Consider the following 22,803-nt stretch of genomic DNA (forward strand, 5'->3'; position numbering starts at 1 on the left):
CTTTTAAGTTGAACGATTTATCCACTGTTTTGGTTTCAATACGTTTTTTTTTTTTTTTTTTACCATTTTGTAAATCTGCCTCGGTTGCAATGCTACTACTGCTCACCTACCTGTTGTGTTCCTGGGTAAACCTGCTGACAACACATCCCGATTGGTCACCATCTCTCTTCTTGGATTATTTGACAAAGAAATTTGTTCAATTGAGTGGTTCCATTTGTCTTGTGTCGGACTCAAACAAGCCCCTGCAGCAGACGCCATCTGGGTCTGCCCTTCTTGTCAATAGACTGTGGGCTTTTAACTTGTGAAAATGCAAGAACTTTAATGCACATATTTATTCTGCCTGGCTATTTAACTAAGGCCAGTGAATTGTTTTTTAAATTTTTTTTTTTTTTTTTTTTTAACCACTTTGACAAAGACACGTTTCATTGTATTGTTGAATTTATATATTCTATTATGGTTTATAATTTATAATATATTATTGTTTGCACTAATGTAGACTTTAGACTGTCAATTCAAATAGTGTTGGAAAAGTTACCTAAAATAGAAATGAAAGAACTGTAATGTGCATATTTATACACCTTTATTTACCTAAGGCCACTGAATGTTTTTATAACTGCTTTGAAAAATACAGGTTTTGTTGTGATCTTGTATTTATATAGTATATAGCTTTTTATAATGTATTATACTTTGTATTATAATATTTGCTGCCCCCTGTCAGAGTGTGGGCCAGTTTGCACTGAAAGGATTTTAAACTGTCAGTTCAAATATTGTGTTGGAGTACTTGCAATACTTAAAATGGAAATGCAATTTAAAAGCACATTTATTCTGTCTGGCAATTTACCCATGGCCAGTAAATAGTTTTTTTTAACTGCTTTGACAAAGACACGCTTATTGTAATCTTGTATTTGTATATTACTTATATATTTGCTGCCTCCGTCAGAGGGTGGGCCTTGTTTGCACTAATTTAAAGATTTTAAACTGTCAGTCCAAATATTGTATTGGAGAAGTTGCATTACTTGAAATAAATCTGAAGCTCCCTCCGGATGTTGCAATCCGGATGTTGCAACGAGCGCAACACGAAGTTTGATTAAAAAACAGGGTTTAATTCGCTCTTGACAACTAGTGTTGCACCGATAACATTTTTTGGCCCCGATACCGATACCTGGCTGTGCAGTATCGACCGATACCGATATCATACCGATACCACCCCGTTTATATATAATTTTTTAAATTTACCCCCAATCCCCCCCACCCACCCCAAAGAGCTACATAATTGGATGTGAAATCATTGCTATCAAGTCTTTGTCAGGCTGTTGCTTACCTTTGCAAAATAGGAAAAAGACTAGTACAAAGTATAATACTAGCCCAACAGTAAGAAAGTAAAAATAAGTTCATAATAATAAACTCTGAATGAACTGAGTAAACTCTTTTAAACCTCTGAAAGGCCAAACAGTGCAACTTTCATGAAATTATTGTCACATTCTGCTGCTGGTTAGATTGTGTTTTGTTGCTGGGCTGTTAGTGGGGGCGTTCCTGACGTCGCACCTGAATCCAATGCGGGCTCATCAACGCAGCATTTAAGCACGGGTGAGCTCAGAGAAGGCTGCCGAGATATTTGCTTTGCTGATCGCCATTTGACATCTCGCACTATAGTCTCGCTACATTTGCTTGTTACGCCCCTGCATTGGGGTTTTTTTCTGTTAGTGTGCTGCACTCGTTTGTAACATCTACCCTGTGCAGGTATTTGAGTGTTTTTATTTGGGCTTTTTGGCTCGCTGCCTATCGTCGAGTTTGTAGTATTGAGCTCCGTCGACCTGCAGTCACGGACTCCTTTTGTTATTTCTACTATCCCGCGATCACGTGTAATTTTTTGTTTGCAATTAAACCCTTGTACGTATCCCCCGCTTGTTGTCCGCTTCGAGGTCCAACCTTGTTTCCGCATTTGCGGACGCTAACAATTATAAGTAATAATAATTGACCACAGCATCCCGTCTCTCTATTAGCCTCCTTTTTTCGGGAGGGGGGGGAGTCCCTTATTTCTATTTCTAAAAGGTGGCAACCCTACTTTGGAAACAGGTCCCAAATTACTGCGTCATTTCTTTCATTAAAAGACAATAAAAGTAAAGCAGACGTAGTAAACTGACCAGAGATTGTTGCTCCGGTCCTGCGCCCTTCCTCTGGAGAGCAGTCCTGCTCTTGCAGGCTCAAACTCGTTGTGTTCGTTCACATTTCGTCTTCAAATGTTTTATCAGGTTCGAGGTATTGAAACTGGCCGATTTAACTCCACATCTCGAAACTTTCAGGCCGCAAATCTTGCATGCAGCCATTGATTTTAATTGACGGGGTTTCTATTTTGAAATATTCCCCGACCGCCGCCATGTTGGCAGCGCCGACATAGCGGCCTTGTCATTGGTCAGGAGTGGCTATTGGCCCGTTCTCATTGGTCTGGAGCAGGCCAATAGCGATAGCTGCTTGGTGTTCACACAACACAGAGACAAAGTGTAGTGAGCGCCAGGAGAAAAAAAAAAGGCTGCGGTCAAATGTTATAATAATGGACCGGTAAATGGTATCGGCGCAGTCTTTGTTGGTACTCGCCGATACCACCATTTTGGGCCGGATTGGCGCCCCCTGCCGATACTAGTATCGGTATCGGTGCATCTTTATTGACAACTTTTGACAAGCCTTGGCAATCCGTGAGAACTGGTCAAACACATACACAATGAAAAATACACAAGAAAATATACAGAGATAATTGCAAATCAAATAAAGAAAGTGCACAAACCTCGTGGGCTCACATCCACAAGGAGCTAAAAAGTTTTTCTCCAAATTCTTAATGCAGTTTGAACAACAACAAAAAAGCAGCACTGAGTTTGCTACCATCCGACCGCTGGCTCGCCTTTTCCTTCTCCCTCGCTTAATGATTGCGTCAGCCAAAAAGCATCGAGTTGAACAGTTATGCTCTAATTAAGTTCCTCTTCACATATCACCACCAGATGACGGAAATGTGCAAGTGCAAATAAAATAAACGAGAATATGAGAGACTGTAACAAAATCTAAACATTGTCAATGCATATTCCAAATAGAATAACAACTAAATCACCTGACTTTGTAATAATTACACCTGTTTATTATGAAGACCTGAAGTAAACAACAAGCAGTTACAGTTTGTCAAGAACTTGTTCAAGTCATGTTTTGGTATTCACATTTTATTGACTTTTCACAACAACACGTGGGCTCATGTTTGTACAGCAAACAGAAGTTTCAGCGTGCACTCTTCGCCTTTCCAACCTCTCATAACGCGCCGATGTGGTGCGCTTGACCTCAGAATAACCCAAGAAGAGAGACTGAGACCAATCGGGATGTGTTGTCAGCATTTCATATGCAGGTTTACCTAGGAACACAACAGGTAGGTGAGTAATAGTCGTAGGTGAGCATTGCTACCGAGGCAGACTTACACAACGGTAAAAAAAAAAAACGTATTGAAACCAAAACTGTGTATAAATCGTTCAACTTACAAGAGTAGAGATGACGGGAACACACTCTCATTCCAGCAGAAATATGATCAAAAGAAATGCTTTTCCGATATACCGCTGCGACCCAAGCCATCCGTCGTGCCTTCGTGATCTGATATTTGCACCCGGTAACACAACAATACACACCCATATTTTCTTTCTAATACACCGAAGGAATTAGTTTAGCACTACGACACGTTATAATTCCCGTTGAGTCTGCCGGACCGGAAGTAAAGGATATCACCTGCATGGAGGCGTATCCAAACAACGACGTAGTACGTCCCATTCCCTATTGAGGTGGAAACCTCAAATATTTTCATGGGCGCATTACGGTATTGGATGTACGACAGTAAAATCAGTTTTAAATAAATAAATTACACAAAATACTACTACTGTATTTTAGTAACAAATCGTGGACTGGGCCACATAACCATCTTTGAACAGAAATGTATTAGTCTACAGGTTTTCACAACCATATCCCAATGACTATCACACAGGTATGACATTTATTAGTTCAAGCAGAGTAAAATAATACATATTCACGGTACAGAAAATCGTTTCCATGTCCATCGATTGGCAAGAAAAAGCTATTTGTACGAATGACGTGTGGGCGATCAATAAGTAAAATAAATAAACAAATAAATAAAATAAAATAAACGCTCAATTAAGCGTTATAAATAAGTGTTCCTGTCAGGGGGGGACATTTCATGCGGGGTGGCTATTTTTCGGCACAACACCGGCAATGTGTGCCAGAAAATTACAGTAAATATAAAAAAAACACAAAGGGACTGAAAACGAACATTAAGTGCAGGGCAAATGTAGCTTTCCATACACGGAATCAACCTTTTATTAACAGTGGCCTTTCCTAAAACTTGACTTGGTCGCAGGCATGATGCCACGAAGTATAATGCTCTGAGTGCATTCGGTTTTGTTGCCTCTTTTGCTAGCTTTTAGCCACATAGCATGTATAATGGACTCTGATGTAGGCTCTTTCCCCGTAAAAAAGCTGTCCAAAGACGTCGTTGCCTGCAGCACACAGCCAAGAGCAGCTAACGTTGCTTACTGTTTACATTGCAGGCGTTCCCCTAAGATTTTTTGAAGCTGTTGTGGTAGTGGTGGGTTGCATCGGAGGCGATCAGCCCCACCAGGTCGTGACGCAGCAAAATTGTTTCATTTCATGACAAATGAGAATTTTTTATTAACATTTTTTTTCCCAATAAGAACCATAAAAAAGATCTATTTACAAAGTTTCATTCTGCCTGGGAACACTTGATTTTCCTGGATTAAAAAAAAAAAAAAAAAACACGATTTGAGGGCTCTTTCATTAGGGAAATTGGCAATAGGTGTATATATATATAGTCAAAGTCAAATATGAAGGATTTCATCATTTGTAAAAGGGTTAGGTAGGTGGATGGCGAGATAGCGTAAAGCGCTTTGAGGGCCTTGAAAGGTGGAAAGGCACTATACAATATAACACCGGCATTTACCATTTAAAAATACTGATGTCTTTGGACAGCTTTTTACGGGGAAAAGGCCACCTGACGAGAAGTCCACTCTGCATAATATGTGGCCAAAAGTTAGCAAAAAAGGCAGTGAAGCCTTCAAAGCTGCGTTGGCACATAGGGACGAAGCACACTGAAATAATGGATAAGCCTTTAGAATTTTTGAAACAAAACAGCACGAAGGACAGAAACAATTATTGATGGCCTGCATTCAACAAAAGCGAATACACTGAGAGCATCATACCACGTGGCGAACCATAATGCTAAAGCCAAGAAACCTTTCATGATTGGAGAGGAATTGATCATGCCTGTGACCTAGGATATTTGCCGTCAAGTTTAATGAGAGGCCGCTGTTAAAAAAAAAATAAAAAAAGGTTGATTCAGCGTGTAGTAAGTTACATCTTTCCCACACTTAACGTGCTTTTTTTAGCCCTGTCGTGTTATTTTATTGTATTTTTCTGCCGGTCCGTGGAAAAAAAAAACACTTCACACCGGTCCGTGGTGCAAAAAATGTTAGGGACGACTGGTTTATAATGTATGTAAAGTGCGTAATAAAACAACTTATTTTTTCTGGTAGCAATAGTACAACTTTAATCTAGTTGTTCTTTTTTTTTTTTTTTTTTTAATTTATTTTGCCCTAATACTCTGTTGTACTATATCACCACAGTAATTATAGTCCTTCTGTTAACGGACCCTCGTACGTTGAGAACTTTTATCTTTCCAAAATACTCATCAATACAACTAGTGACGTAGTGCTAGCACGCGACGATTCAGGTCAAAGACGTAAAGATAGACGTATATAAAGAACGTAAACGTTACGTCAATGTCAATATTAAGGTTGTTTTCACAGGCTTCAAACAGAATTACATTCATTAACTTGAAATGCCTTTCTGTGGATCTTTCTCCCAATTTCCAACTCTGCGACGACGTCGTCAGGCACAAGCTTGCCAAAGAAGAACTAATGTGATTTTCAAAATAAAGAGTGTAAGGGAAGAATTCGTATTTGATGTGCTATTTCAGACGACTTCTGGCAAATTAGTGCGTAAATAATGAGCTAAATATATTTATATAGATGTCATGTTAAATTTTACAAATTAAAAGTGACTAATAACAATGTTTCTTTTAAATGCAGAAGAAAACATCTCATTTGCAAGACGTGGCAGCTTTTGTTATGGTGTGGTAGTGCGCCACACCCTTCATTGACTGACGCTGGGCTGGTATAGGCGTGAAAACACGCCAACAACAAGAGGAAGACATACATAAATCACTAGTTGGATTAATCATTTGTCTCAACATTTATTTCAATTTGTATTAGATATTTTTTCATTTATTTCAATATTTCATTCTTGCACTCTCGTTCCCCTTGTAACTGCATGAAACAATTTTATCTGTCATTGGCTCATCAAACTCGATGGACGAGGTTTGAGTTGATCGAGTCGAGCTATTTCTCCTTCTTTCCCAACATGGGAAACATTGTTGAGGCTGGCCTGATCTCAGTAATAAACTAAATTCCTTTTTTGTAAGCCGAATGCTCAGGGTCCGAATTTTCTGCGTCAACATATTCTGCGACGTCTAATAAATCCCGAGAGAGCTCGTGCAGAACCTTAGCAATCGCTGCCATGTGGTGAAATTGAAATAAAAGATAACATGATTTTATGCAGTACAGAGGGAGCAAGAGTGCAAGAATGAAATAAATAGAAAGTGAAATAAATGTTGAAATAAATATACATATGTTGGAATAAATGATTAAATAAAAAAATTAATAAATAAATAAAACGTGAAATATATAAATGAAAATTGAAATGAATACATAAATATTGAAATTAAAAAATGAATATTGAAATAGAAGCATTTTAATGACACATTTAATCATTTAATTTTTGCACATCTGGACAACCAAACAAAGCCGTTGAGTCGCACATGAGAGGAAAAAAACACCAGCACCTCTCTGTTTACATTGAAATAAAATGAGTTCTTTTCTTCATCACAAATTGTTGCGGCATGTTTTGGTCTTCAATTATATTTTCATGTCGTCAATGGGTTAGAGTTGAGAACCCTGTTGAGATTTATTTTCACTCTCTGTGGATTACATTCAAAATGGAAATGGTGTCGAGTCTGAAGTTTTCCAATGTTTTAGGCATTCATTTCAGAATGTAAAAGCCGTTCATTTGCTACCCTACGCACATACGCAATACAGTATATGGCTTGGCCTCTTTTATGCTTTTATTCCTTTTCAATGTGTTTTATGAGACGGTTTTGTTGATGTCTTCCTGATTTTAATGTGGTGTCATTCACTTTGAATTCATTTGTGTTGGCTTGGATGACAGCAAAACATGAATAAACAAAAAATGGGCTAGGAGGAATTTTCTCCAACAGAAATCAACTTTAGGGACACAAGTTTGCAAATGAAGAAATAAGATTTGTTTGTGGTCTTGCAGATCTATATGTCAGCCAAGCCCATCGTCTTGAGCACCAGGAGTCTTCATTCGTCAAGGGGGAGGAGGAAGAGTCGCCATACATCAAGGGGGAAGAGTCCGTTCACATTAAAGGTCATCCCAAGCATTGTTTTTTTTCTTTAGATGAGGCAGAAATCAAATATGGTACCTTCTCATAAGTACGAAAATGTCTTCCAGTCTAATATAGTGGATTTGCTTTCTTAGTAGCTGTGCAATGGACTCTTGAACTGACCTAAGGTTTGCGCCACGGCATCGACTTGACTTTTCTTTGCCGATAGAAAGATTTCTTTCTATGTAAACAAATTATTCGCGATTCGGCCGCTGAAGATTCGAGAACGATTTACAAACATCCATATTCCAAGTCTTTAAATATGCTAATTAAAGAGGAACTAAAATACAGTCAGCACGGTCTTCGGGACGCAATAAGGAAAGGAACGAAAGTAAATATCCACCACAACTCATGCCGCTAGATAAAAAAACGCCGACAGCCGCTACAAACAACGCCCGGTTCAGGCATGAAAATCTCTCACCTTTCGGCGAAATTCGCCGTTTTGAAGTCAAAAAGGATGACCTACGTGAATCGTGTAGATCCGAGGAGAACATTTTTAAGGGGGGGGGCGGGCGAATGTGGGGATGTGCCGGTTACCTTCACGGTTTACCATGTTATGAAAATGTTGCGGTTACAAAACCACAAAAATTTTCCGTCATACAGTAGTGCATATTCGCTATCCTTCATGTGTCAAAAATTCAACCAGAAGCGGCTTGGCGCGGCAGCGCTTACCCCTTCTGCTGTTTGATCCCGCATGTGTCAGTGACGCTATTCCAGCGAACCCAAAAACAAACACTCTAAACACAAGGCGTACTTTTTTTCAATTTATTGAGCTGTCAAAATTGTGGTAACTGAAATATACCAAATGAATACATTTAAAACGTTGTACAATAGTATTTTTCCACATGTGATTAGCTTCAACAGGTTAGCTTCATGAAAATTTCGCCAAAAACAAAACACACATTTTCCTTTCAAATTCAATATACAAACTAACTAAAAACTTACAAAGACGAATTCAATTCAATTCAATTTTATTTGTATAGCCCAATATCACAACAGGTTTGTCTTAAAGGGTTTTGCAGTGTCATTTTAATACACAGTCGAATGTTAGCCTAGGGTTAGCTGGGAGAGCAACTTTGTTGAGGTTATAATCACAGCCGCTGAGTGAAAAAAAATTTTGAAGTGGAAAAATGATAGCGTCAAAGATCGCTAACTGCGACAGGTGATCGTGCCCTAAGCACAAATTCACGTTCGCTGGACAAGGAGAGGTCTCACACCCAATGTTTTTTTTAAATGAATGCATTTGCCAGCATAGTATTGAATTTGGTGAGTAATGGTTTCAATCTTTTTCATATTTTGCGGTATAACAAAGTTACTGCCGTTCATTGCAGCTTGCGTTGAACACTGACAGAGCTAGCCAAATCTCCGGTGAAAAAAATAGCTCCCGTTAAGTTAGCGTCAAGCTTGTGTATTTAACAGTAATATAAAAGCAGTGTTGTCATCTGATCACTTTCTTTCAGTAAACAGCAATTTAACGCGTTCATTTTTCTAAATCAGTAATCTGATTAAAGTTACTTTCCTTGATGCCTGTGCACTACTATTTTGTTATTGCCTCATAATGTATGTAGAATGAAGAATACTGTAGTCATTAAGGGTGTAACGGCACATGTATTTATATTGAACCGTTTCGGTACGTCGTGTTCGGTTCAGAATGGAGGCGTACCGAACGAGTGTCTGACGTAATATAACCCTTACTTTTCGAGGCTGTGAGTCGATCGGGTTACAGTTTCTTTGTGTAGATTATATTTACTCCGTCTTTTCTACTATAATGAGGACCAACACGGTAGGACAGTATAACCCAGAAACGTCAACGGCGCGACAAAGTGGCCGCCGCGAGAACGCAGTGAAACGCGGGCGTTAAAGTCAATCAGCCAATGCACACCAGTCGCAGTATGGCCGCTTGTTAGACGCGTCCCAGAAGCGGCTCAATGCTACGCACGAGAAAAGAACGGCAGAGTTTATTATTTGACGCGAGACGCAACCTTCCTGCGTCAATACTACTAGCTAGGATCGGGCAGACCGGAACTACATCACATTTTCGGGGGTGGTGTGGCTCAGTGGTAGAGTGATTGTCCCCCAACCCAGAGGTTGTGGGTTCAATTCTCCGCCCTGATGAACTCACCTAAGTGTCCTTGAGCCAGACACTGAACCCCACGTTGCTCCTGGTGCTGCGTCACCAGTAGGTGGATGGCGAGATAGTGTAAAGCGCTTTGAGCACCTTGAAAGGTGGAAAAGCGCTATATAAGTATAACACCATTTAACACCATTTGTAAAATATAAACACATAATAAAATAAATAATAGCCCATTTAAATAAAATAAATTGAAATGAGCTAAAACACCTGTAATTAAATAATAAGAATAATACACAGATCCTGCTTACACAATTAAATTTATTAATTTCTGTGTGGCGCTTTAACTTGAGAAAATCCACCAAAAAAACTTTTGAAAACCATTCATAAGAAAAAAAAATTCATTGAGGCATTTCATTTGTAAAATACATGTTAAAATCTTTGTCATTAGGATTGCTTTTCCCTTTAGCACAGGACTTTTTTCTTCTTTCAGAAAGAAAGCTGTCCAATCGTCTGAAAGGCAAATTGTTGTTGGATTATCTTTAAATACCCGCTAATTTTTGAGCAGAATTCTAGCTTTGTATAGGCTAATGTTCCTATTGTTGAAAGCACAAAGGTGTGTAATAAACAACTAGCACATTTATATTTTGCATTTTCTTTTCTTACTGTACCGAAAATGAACCAAACCGTGACCTCAAAACCGAGGTACGTACTGAACCGAGATTTTTGAGCACTGTTACACCCCTAGTAGTCATGGGAATGACATCACATGTCACATTTTCTAATCGGAGATGGGGGGGGGGACGGGTCACGTGTATTACCGTGCTGCATGAGCCGTGAGCGCTGGGAATTAGCGGCCAAAGCAACATAGCCTTGCTACCTTGCCAGGATGCAATGAAAGAGGCTTGGAGATATAATACAAACGGCTGCATTTGCTCACTGGAAACACAGCCATTACATCACATTGTTGTCTAGTAAAGATGACAAAAATATCTCCGTGTGTTGCGAACTTTGCGCTGGCTCAAAAAGACTGTCAACCGCTAACAGCATCCAATTCAAGCACCACTTGGAATTACAGCACAATGCGACAAAACTCGAAACAAAGGCTACATGTAACGAAACAGCCAGTACTTTCTTGATACTGCTATTACTACAACTATTGCTACTTCTGATACTGAAAAATAATTTGGACCCATTATGAAATACTTTGAAGGATTCTTGTTCATTTCGTTCATTTTTGTTGTCTGTTATATTTAGGGCTGCAGCTATCGATTATTTTAGTAGTCGAATAATCAATGAACCATTAGTTCGAATAATCGAGTAATCGGTTAAGGAACATGAAAAATTAAATTACCTGAGCTGAGCCTCAAATGATATAAGAAATAAATAAATGAGGATCTACGTACAACAAACACCTACATAGCAAAAGTCCGCTAGTTTAAATGCTATAAAATGCTAATTTTTTTACATTGCTCTTAACAAATGGTTCAGACACCTATTCCCACAAAAATAGGCTAAAAATACCTTTAAACTAAATAACGAATGCATTAAAAAAAAAAAAAAACATTAGCTCAAACAAAATTGTAGCTTATGTTGGTCTTAACAGGGAGCACCTGGATTCAGCTATGTGAAATGAGGCAGACTAGAAGGCAGAGTATCCACCCAAATCAATAAAAATAAATGCAAATACTTTCAAAATAAACCATTACAAAGTCACTTAAACGAATACTCGAAGCAGCAAAATTTAATTTGAATCTTTTTTTCTAATCGAATACTGGAGTTAATCGATTAATCGTTGCAGCACTAGTTATATTGCTTCAACGCTTTTATAGACAACATTTTAATGGCTATATTTAATGGTCTTTATTTTAAAGGGAAAGTTAAGATTTTTTGACATTAGACTTAATCTTTGAGTTAGCCAGGGTTTAATTAGTCGTTGGAGTTGATTCGAACAAATTCTGTGCAGTTTGTCAGTTTATTTGTTAGTTTCAGGGCTGCGGAGTGGCTAAGCTAAGCTGGCGTGAGTCAATGGTGGTTAAAATCAACTCTTTCAACTAATTAAACCCCTGCTAACTTGACTATTAAGCCTTATGTGAAAAATTTGATTTCATGCAATTACATTTTTCTGCTGTCATTCTTATATTGAGGCCGCGAAGGGAGAAAAATTGGTAAAAAGTAACTGACCGATTACTTTTAAAGTTACTTAGGCTAGGTTCATACTACAGGTCTTAATGCACAAACCCGATTTTTTGCCATATGTTTTTTTGGCGTGCCGTTCAGACTGCCTTTGTCCATTGAGACGTTCAAGTTTCACGCATGTGCACTAATTCGCAGTCCGAGATGCGCTCAGCAAGGAGACCCGCATGCTCAGAAGCATCAAAACAAATTACACATGCTAGCTCTGTCATTCCAGGGTGATCATAATTGATTTCCAAAAAGAGGACACACATAACATACATTAATAATCCCGTTTAGTCTTATATTCAAAGTTTATATGGCCTGATAGAACGCATACACGCACACATTTGAGCCTTGACGTGTGTGCGTGAAAAGACGTGGGTGCGTCAGTTTGCTTCGACTCGGCCATGTGTGCAATAATGATATATTGCTCATTCGGCGCACAGAATGAAAATCGAAAATTGTAAGGCTTATCCTTCATTTTATTTGTTTATGCCTGTGGTCAAGCCCGATTCGTGCTTAAAAGCAGAATTCAAGCTAGGCGCTAATGCCTACATCGCTGCCGCCTCCGTGCCTCTTGCTCTTTGCTGACGTAATTGCTGCATGATTCCGATTTTGGAGTCTGACAGTTCAGACCGCCAGCCACATTCTGGAAAAATGTGGCCCAGATCGGATTTGAACCACATACGAAAGTGACCCAGATAGGATTTTAAATGGTCCACTTCTATGCGACTTGTCCTGTTCTGACTGTTAAGTTCATGTCTCACTCAAGTTGGAAAAACACGAAAAAATCAGATTCGTGCATTAAGACCTGTAGTATGAACCTAGCCTTAGTTACTTTTGATAATAAAGTAGTCAGTAAAGTAACTACTTTTTTGAAGCGTAATCAGTAATCAGTAATTAAATGACTTTTTCAAGTAATCCGTGACAACACTCTATAAAAGAAGAAACACAAGCTTCTTTCTAATATCGCTGTAATGGTATTTCAGGGATGCGTGGCCCCTTTTTTTCAGCGTGACATTCGTGTAAAGCAGGGGTCAGCAACCTTTTTGGTGTGAAGTGCCACTTTCAAATTTTCTTGTCAATCAGTGTGCCACACCGAGATTAATGATTATCCAACAGAGCTGTAATATTACTCCAAAGAAAACAACATGAACACACATTGAAATAGTGTAACTACCATTCTTCTTTTTGAATTAAATAAATAAATAAATGCATATTGTAGAAAATGTAAAAACTTGAAAATAAGTGCAACAGTTCACTAACTAGTTGTTCACTAGCAACTTAAACAGTTAATTATATGCACAATTTTAGATATTCTTTTATATTACAACTATAAAAGATGCCTGCCTTAATGTGATCCCTGGCCCTGTTTTCTTTGGCTCAGCTCTGATCTCGGGATTGTACTTTGTGACTTTTAGCTGCTTATTCATTTTTTGATTGTCTCTTTGTTAGTCAAGCCATCTAACAAAACCTCTGAGCTCGACAAGATCACCTCTTTGATATATTCGCCATCAGTAAATGGTTTTCCGTGCTTTGCAATGCAGTGAGCAAAGTGAACGCTTGCTTTGGTGGCGGTGTTTTTAGCAGTGACAAAGGTTTTCAGGGTGTGTTTCTTTGCTGTACCTAGACACAGCACGTTTTAATGTCTCTGCCTTGTCAGACTCATCCTTGAATGAATTTTCATGTTTTGTCTCGTAATGGCGTTTGACACTTTTTCTCCCCGGGGAGAGGCGCGGGCCCGGGTGGAGCCGCCGCGGCCCTGGGGAGGCTGGCTCTTGCGGTGCGCACGAAAGGGCGCGGGCCCGGGTGGAGCCGCGAGGAGCGAGCCTTTCCTCAGGGAGAGAAAGGCTCCCTATCGCGGTTAGTCACGTAGCATATTTAAATCGTCCTTATTTGATGTAACTCATTTAAGTATTTTCTTAAGGCATTTTTTTAAGTACGTTCTGACTGTATGCATCTAAACCAAACAAGCTGAGAGCGCACGGTAGTACTTTGGGTGTCAAATTCGTGTAGACGCTTTGCCGATGTAGGACATTTTGGCAGAACGCTGGAACATATTTCCTCCACACCCTTCTCACCTTTTTAACTCCTGATCCATTTTCATGCCTATTAAGTATCCAGGAATGCAAAAAAAAAAAGTCTTAATACCACTTGAAATTGTCTAAAAAAAATCAAAAATAACAAAAAACTTCCTAGTCAGGGAATAACAAAAATAAATAAAAATGGAGCCTACCTTTAGGAATAACACTACTGCTTTTGTCCACTAACACAGCCAAACTCAACAAAAAATGATTTTAAGTTTTGTGGTTTAAAGACCACTTAAGCAAAATAAAAATGAAAACTGGGGAGAAGGGGGTAAACCTTGGTTCACTAAATTTCTTACAGCTAAGGAGAATTCACTATATTTCTCACAGTTTAATTAACGTTAACATAGTAGAAAACACATACAGGAGGACACTTCTCCTAAGCAGCTTCCTACTCAGGGTAGCAAGTTCACACATTTTAATAAAATGGTAATACTAAACTGTGAAGCAGGTCGGACTTTCAGTAGCAAAGAGCGGGCGGAGGAGGCGGCATGTCGACATGTGACGTACTCTGAGAGTGCGTGCGTGTGTGTTCAAGTCATCAGCCGATCAAAAGTGCGTTTGAGAAATAAAACATGGACGACTTCCGGTGGAGAGGCAAATGGAGTAGGGACGTAGGTTTGAACGCTCCCGCTCTGACCCGACATTTCAATACCTTTTTGTAACCCGTGCCCGCTCAAACTCAGCGCATTCAGTCGCCCTCATTTTCTGATTAAACTGATGGCATCTGGGACCAGACAGGCGAGAGATAAAGACGCCAGGAAGGAGGATCCTTCTACCGCTAGCCACATTAGCATGTCGGCTCTGACTAGCTTGCTCGAGGATCATCGTCAATCAATCGCTGCTGCGATGTCGGCGGAACTTAAATCCGCGTTTTCCTCCCTCGAAGTCAAATTGGACTCTTTACAGAGCACTGTGAGTGACTTTGGCGAGCGACTTACGAGCCTCGAGACTAATTTTGGCATAGCTGAGGAGCGCATCCACACGCTTGAAGTTTCGTGCGCTTCGCTAGCTGAAACCTGTATGAAACTTAAAGCTCGGAATGCAGACCTGGAGGGGCGAAGCCGGCGAAATAATATTCGGATCATCGGTCTGCCAGAGTCGGTGGAAGGTCCAAGACCCACAGATTTTTTCGCGGAGGCACTGAAGGAGATTTTTGGTGCACAGCTGCTGCCCTCCCCGCCGGAATTGGACCGGGCTCACCGCAGCCTCGCCGCCAAGCCAAAACAGGGAGACAGACCAAGACCGGTGATCGTGTGCTTCCATCGTTACCAAACGAAGGAGCTGATTGTCCGCGAGGCCCACCGACGGAGGAACGTGTTGAAGTACCGCGACTCGTCGATTCGGATCTATGAGGATTACTCGCCTGACGTCTTGGAGCAGCGTTCGGCCTATCGTGTAATAATGGCAAAACTATACGATCTGGGTCTTAGGCCGGCTCTGCTCTATCCGGCGAAGCTCCAGATTACCAAGAAAGACGGTAATAGACTACGATTTTCCTCTCTCGAGGATGCTACCTCCTTTCTGCACTCTCAGTCTTCTGCCTAAATTTTTATTTTTTACTTCTTATTTCTCCTCACTTCGCCAGGACGGCCTTTGTTTTGTTAAGCTTGGACTACGTACTAGGGGTGTGCTTTAATTGTACTGGTGGCTAGCAACCTGTTAACTATGTCATTAACCAGTAAGAGTTCTTTACACTCTTTATTTCTTCTTATTATTATTTATTTTTATTTATTATTATTGACACACCCCGTGGGAAGTGACTATAGAGTGTTCTCGTTGATTTGTGTAATTTTGCGGACAAGTCAACATTCGTGGACTTGTGTCTGTTTAGTACTACTTTTTTGTTTTGGTGCGCATTTCTTTACGCTTTATTACTTATTTTCCCCTCTTCCCTTAATCCTCTTAATTGCAAAGGATCCAAACGGATTTTCTCATCAGTTTTTTGTGTTATTTATTGGTTACACATCCCTCCCCCTCTTTTTTGTGTTGGGGCTTTTGTTAGGTGGGATGTAATCATTTATTAACTATTATTAATATTATTATGATTAATTTGTTGTTGTTGTTTATTTTAAGAATTATTGCAATGATTATTTATGTATATTTGCTTGCCTTTACTTTTCTTATTATTCAAAAAAGAACAAAGGGGAAAAAAAGGGGGGGGGGTTGTACATTTCTGCTAAAATTCTCACTGAGGGGGTATCCTGTGTTGAGAGGCTGGGTTAATGTCACGTCCGGTGGGAGCGACATTGGTATGGGAATTAGTAGGTATGGTAGAAACTGGAGGCTACATAGATGTATGTTTGAAGATTGTTGTGGTAGTTATATTTTTGTTTTTGTTTTGTTGTTTGTTTGTTTTTTCATTAGTTTTGTGCCTTTTTCCCTTCCTTTTCCAATTGTGCAGGGCATTGTTGCTATGCTTACTTTTATAACACATTAGTATGTCCATCCTTCCTACATACAAAAGTAAAGGCTGCAGGTTTGTGTCTTGGAATGTTAGAGGAGTTAACGATACAATTAAAAGGGGCAAAGTCCTTTCACATCTAAAACAGCTGAATGGAGATATTTATTTTATTCAAGAAACTCATCTTAAAACATCTGAAGTTGCTCGTCTTAAGAAACCCTGGATGAAGCATATGTATCACTCAAAGTTTTCGGCGAGGTCAAGAGGTGCAGCCATTATCATAGGCAAAAATATACCCTTTGAGCCATCAAAATCCATTGAAGATCCAAATGGTCGATTTGTCGCTGTTTCGGGCAAGTTATTTGACATTCCGGTAGTCTTAGTGAGTGTTTATGCCCCAGTATGGGATGATGCCCAGTTTATTGCACATCTGTTTTCCCCCTTGCCTGATATAGAATCTTGCTACCCTGTTATAGGTGGTGATTTCAACCTAATTCAGGATCCGGTTTTGGACAGGTCTTCATCCAAATCCTTCACTCTATCTAACTCCGCTAATACATTAAGAGCTTTTGCGGATCAGTTGGGAATCAGCGACCCTTGGAGACATCTGAATCAATCCAGCAAAGCGTTTTCATTTTTCTCCCATGTCCATCATACTTATTCAAGAATTGACTTTTTTTTAATAGACAATAGATTTTTGGAATGGGTAATTAAGAGTGAATATCACAGCATAGTTGTTTCAGATCACTCACCTGTTTCACTGGATATACATTTTCCCAATTATAAACCACCGTGCACTCAATGGAAACTCTCATACTTTTTGTTGAAAAACTCAGAATTCAAACAGTTTTTTCAGCAAGAAATAACAACTTTCTTTGAGATTAATGATACTCCTGAGGTCTCTAGGGGCAATTTGTGGGAAGCTTGCAAAGCGTATTTGAGGGGACAAGCTATTTCGTTTGCATCTTACCGGAAGAAGGCAGACATGGCTAGGATGACCTGGCTCGCTAATCAGATATCAAAAGTTGACGTACAATATTCTGCCGCCCCCACCAATGTTCTTTACGACGAACGTTTAAAACTGCAAGCTGAGTACGATTTATTGTCCACATCAAAGGTTGAAATTAAATTGCTACACACTAGACAGCGTTATTTTGAGCATGGTGATAAGGCAGGTAAACTTCTCGCTCACCAAGTTAGATCTACTGCCCTTTCAAGACTGATACCGCGAATAAAATCAATTTGTGGGACGGTAGTGTCAGATCCCTACCTAGTGAACAGAACTTTTTTAGAATTTTATTCAGATTTGTACACGAGTGATTCCTCGCCAGAGGTCTGGGATGGGGACAACCCGCTGGAGAGGCTTAGCTACCCAAGAGTCAATGCTGAGTTGGCTTGCAGAATGGGTGGCCCGGTTTTGCTATCGGAAGTGCAGGAAGCACTCAGTCATCTACAGAACGGCAGATCACCAGGGCCGGACGGATTTGGCGTGGAATTTTATAAAACCTACGCCGATGCAATCTGTCCACACCTAGTTAACGTCTTCAATGATGCCTTTTCTCTTGGCAGACTACCCACAACTTTCTATGAGGCCAACATTTCTCTTTTATTAAAGAAGGAAAAGGACCCTATTGAATGTGGTAGTTATAGGCCCATTAGCCTTTTAAACGTTGATCAGAAGATCCTTGCTAAGGTCCTTGCAATGCGTCTACAGCAAGCCCTACCTACTCTCATCGCTGCCGACCAGACAGGTTTTATGGCCGGTCGAGATTCATCGTTTAACACCAGGAGACTTATCAACATCATCGGTTCTCCTAGCTGTGATGTACCTGAAGTGGTGATCTCGTTGGACGCGGAAAAAGCATTTGATATGGTGGAATGGAAGTATTTGTTTTACACTCTAGCAAAATTTGGTTTTAGTGATGATTTTATTAAATGGATCAAAATGCTCTATCAGTCTCCTACTGCTCAGGTTCTCACAAACGGGGTACGGTCAGTTTCATTTTCCCTCCAGCGGGGCACCAGGCAGGGTTGCCCCCTCTCTCCCCTTCTGTTTACCATAGCTGTGGAACCACTGGCTATATGGCTTCGTGAAGAGACACGAGTAGTGGGCATTACGAGGAATGACGTCACCCATAAACTATCTCTTTATGCAGACGATTTGTTGTTGTATTTGTCAAATCCAGTTTCATCCATCCCGGTTGTTGTTGACATTTTAACTCAGTTTGGCAAATATTCTGGATATAAATTAAATTTCGGGAAAAGTGAACTCCTGCCAATTAACACCTTATCAAGAACGATACCTGTGTCCTCGTTTCCATTTAGAGTCACAGCTGAGGGATTTCGATATTTGGGCATTTTTATCCCCACTTCGTTTGATGATCTTTTCAAGTACAATTTTCGCCCGTTAATTGATAAATGTAAGCATGATATGGCACGCTGGTCAGTGCTCCCACTCTCACTGACTGGCAGAGTTAATTTGATCAAAATGGTCGTACTTCCTAAAATTCTCTATCTCTTTCAGCACATCCCGATTTTTCTAACGAAATCCTTTTTTCATCATCTAGATAAAATAATTTCTGCCTTTTTATGGCTTGACAAGCCCCCTCGTATTAATAAAACAACACTGCGGTTGCCAAAGAACCAGGGAGGCCTGGCTCTTCCGAATTTTGTTCTTTATTACTGGGCATGCAATATTGTGAAAATCAATAATTGGCTTTTGGAAGACACTGACTTATGTCCCTCATGGGCCCGGATTGAGCTAAAATCTTCAAGGTTACCGCTGAAGTCTCTCCTAACTGCGAAGCTTCCTCTAAAGATTCATCATCTCTCCCAAAATCCTGTCGCCATCAACTCATTAAAAATTTGGATTCAGTTTCGTAAAGACTTTGGTCTGGTGGGTCCCTCAATTCTCGCACCAATAGCAAAAAAACATTTATTTCCTCCATCCAACCTTGACCCTACCTTCATGACTTGGCACAACTCAGGCCTGGTACATATTCAAGATTTGTATGAAAATGGCCACCTCATGAACTTTGAGGAGCTAGTGAATAAATTCAACCTTCCTCAATCTCACTTTTACCGTTTTTTACAAATTAGGCACTTTATTCATACTACATATCCAGTCTTTCCCAACCTGCCACCAACAACTCTGATCGAGTCAGTGCTTAACTTAGACCCGGCCCGCAGGTGTACTATCTCATCTATTTATAATTCTTTAGATTGTCAGAGCCCTTTACATATTCGCTCTTTAAAGCAGAAGTGGGAGGAGGAGACTGGGACCACTATATCGGACAATCGGTGGAAGCAGATATGCAAACTGGTTCATTCTTCTTCAATTTGTGCTAAACATGGTCTGTTGCAGTGCAAGGTAGTTTTTAGAGTACATTACACCAACGCTCGTCTTGCAAAAATTTACCCCACTACCATTGACAGATGCAATAGATGCAAACAATCACCCGCTAACCACACGCATATGTTCTGGACATGTCCTAACCTTGCTGGTTTTTGGCGCCAGATTTTTGACACTCTGGAAAACATGACTGGCACAAACTTGGCAAACGATGCATGTATAGCACTTTTTGGCTGCCCTCCCCTATCTCCCACTCTACCCGCGCCAACACGGCATCTAATCGCTTTCACGACCTTATTAGCGAGACGTCTTATTTTGCTTAAGTGGAAACATGCACTTCCTCCATCATTCAATAGTTGGCTCAAGGAGGTTCTGACTCATTTAAAGTTAGAAAAGATAACTCTCACTCTCCGGCAGGGAAAATTTTTTTCACGAAACCTGACAGCCCTTTAGAGACTACCTGGATGGATTAATAATCTCCGCAGAATAGCAACCAGATTCCCTGCCCCACCCCCTCCCTTCTTAAATTCATTTTGAGGCTTGTTTTTTTGTTTTTTTTTGTTATTATTATTATTTATTATTATTTTTTTTTTCTCTCTCTCTCTCCATAGCATTCAAGCCTACCTACTGTGCTACGGTATGCTCGAATGGTGCGTTTTGTTTTCCTTGAATTTTATTTATTTTCCTTTAAAATTTCTATTACTATTATTTTGTTTTTGTGTGTGCGGGTATGTGTGTGCGTATGTGTGGTTTGTGTAAAATAGATGAGGACTTGCTCTTGATACAGCCAAACATAACTCCCGTTTTGTTTCTTGTTTTTTCTCTCTCATGGCAAAGACAAAGTGTTGTTATCAACCTATCTTTTGTTAATATTATTATTTTTTATTTTTTATTTTTTTCTCCTATCTACATCAAATGTGCCATGATAAAGACTATCTGATCTGTTATCTCAGATGTGGCTGAGAACTACTAAATCATGTCAATGTATTCCAAAGCTCAATAAAAAGATGTATACAAAAAGAGAAATAAAACATGGACTGGCTCATTCAGCAAGTGTAAAAGGGGTAAACTAAGTCTGAAAATAATGAAAATAATTCACCTAATAATGGTAGGGTCAATTCTGTCGTTACAACATATAGGAAGACAATCTAAATGACATATATATCTGTACACATTATACTGTATAATGTAAATAAGGTTGCTTAAAAGTTGCTGGGGACAATTTGAGCATCCTGAAAAGTTGGTAGTGTTTTGTCCCTACTGTCCCTAAGCAAACCTATGCCCTTGCCTTATCACTTAAATATACCGTATTTACTTTAATATACTGTATTTATTTGTATACATTTGTCTGCTTAGTCAGCAGACTTTAACGATTTGTCAACTGTTATTAGTTACTAAATATTTTTTTTGAAATATTGAATTTTTGTTGACGCTTATTAATTCACAAAAACATTTTGGAAGACTTAAATTCTCGGCATTTAAGTAATATTATGTAATATTGGCCAGAATCTCGTCATAATATTGTGAAACTATAGGATATAACTATAACAATATATATACACATATTCAATACTCAATATTCAACAAACTACACAACACGCTTATTATAGACAACTATTATATATATACCACAAATTGCTTGAGCTTCTAGCATTAGCGTAGGCTGGCTTCTATAACACAACAACAACTTAAGACGTTTTGTACATACAACTTTTCTGCACAGAGATGTACATATACTGCCTATTCATGTTATTATAAACATAAAATACTTAGACATATTACCGAGGCAGAAACGTAACAGAAAGCATTCACGAGTGTCAATGCCACCGCCAGACACCAGACTGTGTAAGTGAGTGAGCCAAACTGTGACAAAAAGAAGATGCAACGAATTATTCTGACCGGCAGGTGGCACCAACGCATTGCGAATGGTCAACTGATTTCCCATACTGGTGCATATAGGCAACACACTGTGACTTCACCTTTCCAACATGATTATTAAACAGTTCTTTCAAAAAGAATTACATATCTAAAATATGTAGCATTAATATTATAGTATACTACTACAAGTAAAGTTGTGTAACTAATTATTGAACCCCAAAAGTAGATGGTGTTTTTGCAAGTTTGACATTCATTTTTCATCTTGTTTATAATCACATCAAATAATGACACATCAAATAGAAAAATACATCTGAAATAACCAAAATATTTTTGGGAAGATTCCAATTGATGGCCTTTCTGTGATTACTTCATTGACAAAATTATTCAACCCCTTAGATATGTAGAACTTAACTACTTAGTACAACATCCTTTGCAACAGTGACATCCTTTAGACGTGAAGCATAGCTTGACACAAGTTTCTTGAAGTGATCCACATGTGCCTTTGCCCATTTCTCATGGGCAAAGGCCTCCAGTTCCTTAACATTTTTTCACTTGTGTGCTGTAACTGCCTTCTTCAAGTACCACCAGAGATTTTCAATTGGATTTAAGTCTGGTCATTGCGATGGCCACTCTAGAATCTTCCAGCACGTCTTTTTCAACTAAGATGTGTTAGATATTGACGTATGCTTAGGATCATTGTCCTGTTGGAAGGTCAAACCTCACTTAAGCCTCAGCTTTGTCAATGAGTGCATGACATTTGCATCCAAGATCTCCTGGTATTGAACTGAATTCATAATACCTTGAATGCGCTGAAGATTCCCTGTAGCTGAAGAAACAAAACAACCTCAGTACATGCCCCCCCACTGTGCTTCACAGTAGATAGGGTGTTCTTTTCTTCGCAATACTTCATTTGGGGACATTCTTGAGTCACTTCCTTTTCAGCAGAGGAGGGTAGCGTAGACAAAAATTTGACTCAAGTAAGACTAGCGTTAATTCAAAATGATATTACTCAAGTAAAAGTAATCATCCCCCAAAAAATGTACTGAAGTACAAGTAAAAAAGTATTTGGTGTGAAAAATACACAAGTCATGATTAAAATTGGAACTGCCCACATTTTGATTTTTTTTTAATCAATAAATTATAATAATAGAATAAATAAAATTGCCAGTGCTTGCGCCTGAAGGATTAGGGCATGTCAATGCACGATGACTAACAGTCAATAGGTGCATCGTTGTCATGGGAATCATAGCCCAG

At 39.4% G+C, this 22,803-nt stretch overlaps 1 pseudogene; it reads left to right on the forward strand.

Moving 5' to 3' along the window:
• The window catches only part of LOC130928051 (gastrula zinc finger protein XlCGF57.1-like), a 33,144-nt pseudogene that overhangs the window by 4,808 nt on the left and 5,533 nt on the right, over positions 1–22,803 (forward strand).

Source organism: Corythoichthys intestinalis, chromosome 13 (assembly GCF_030265065.1).
Source record: "Corythoichthys intestinalis isolate RoL2023-P3 chromosome 13, ASM3026506v1, whole genome shotgun sequence".
In the NCBI taxonomy this organism is placed as follows: Eukaryota; Metazoa; Chordata; class Actinopteri; order Syngnathiformes; family Syngnathidae; genus Corythoichthys; species Corythoichthys intestinalis.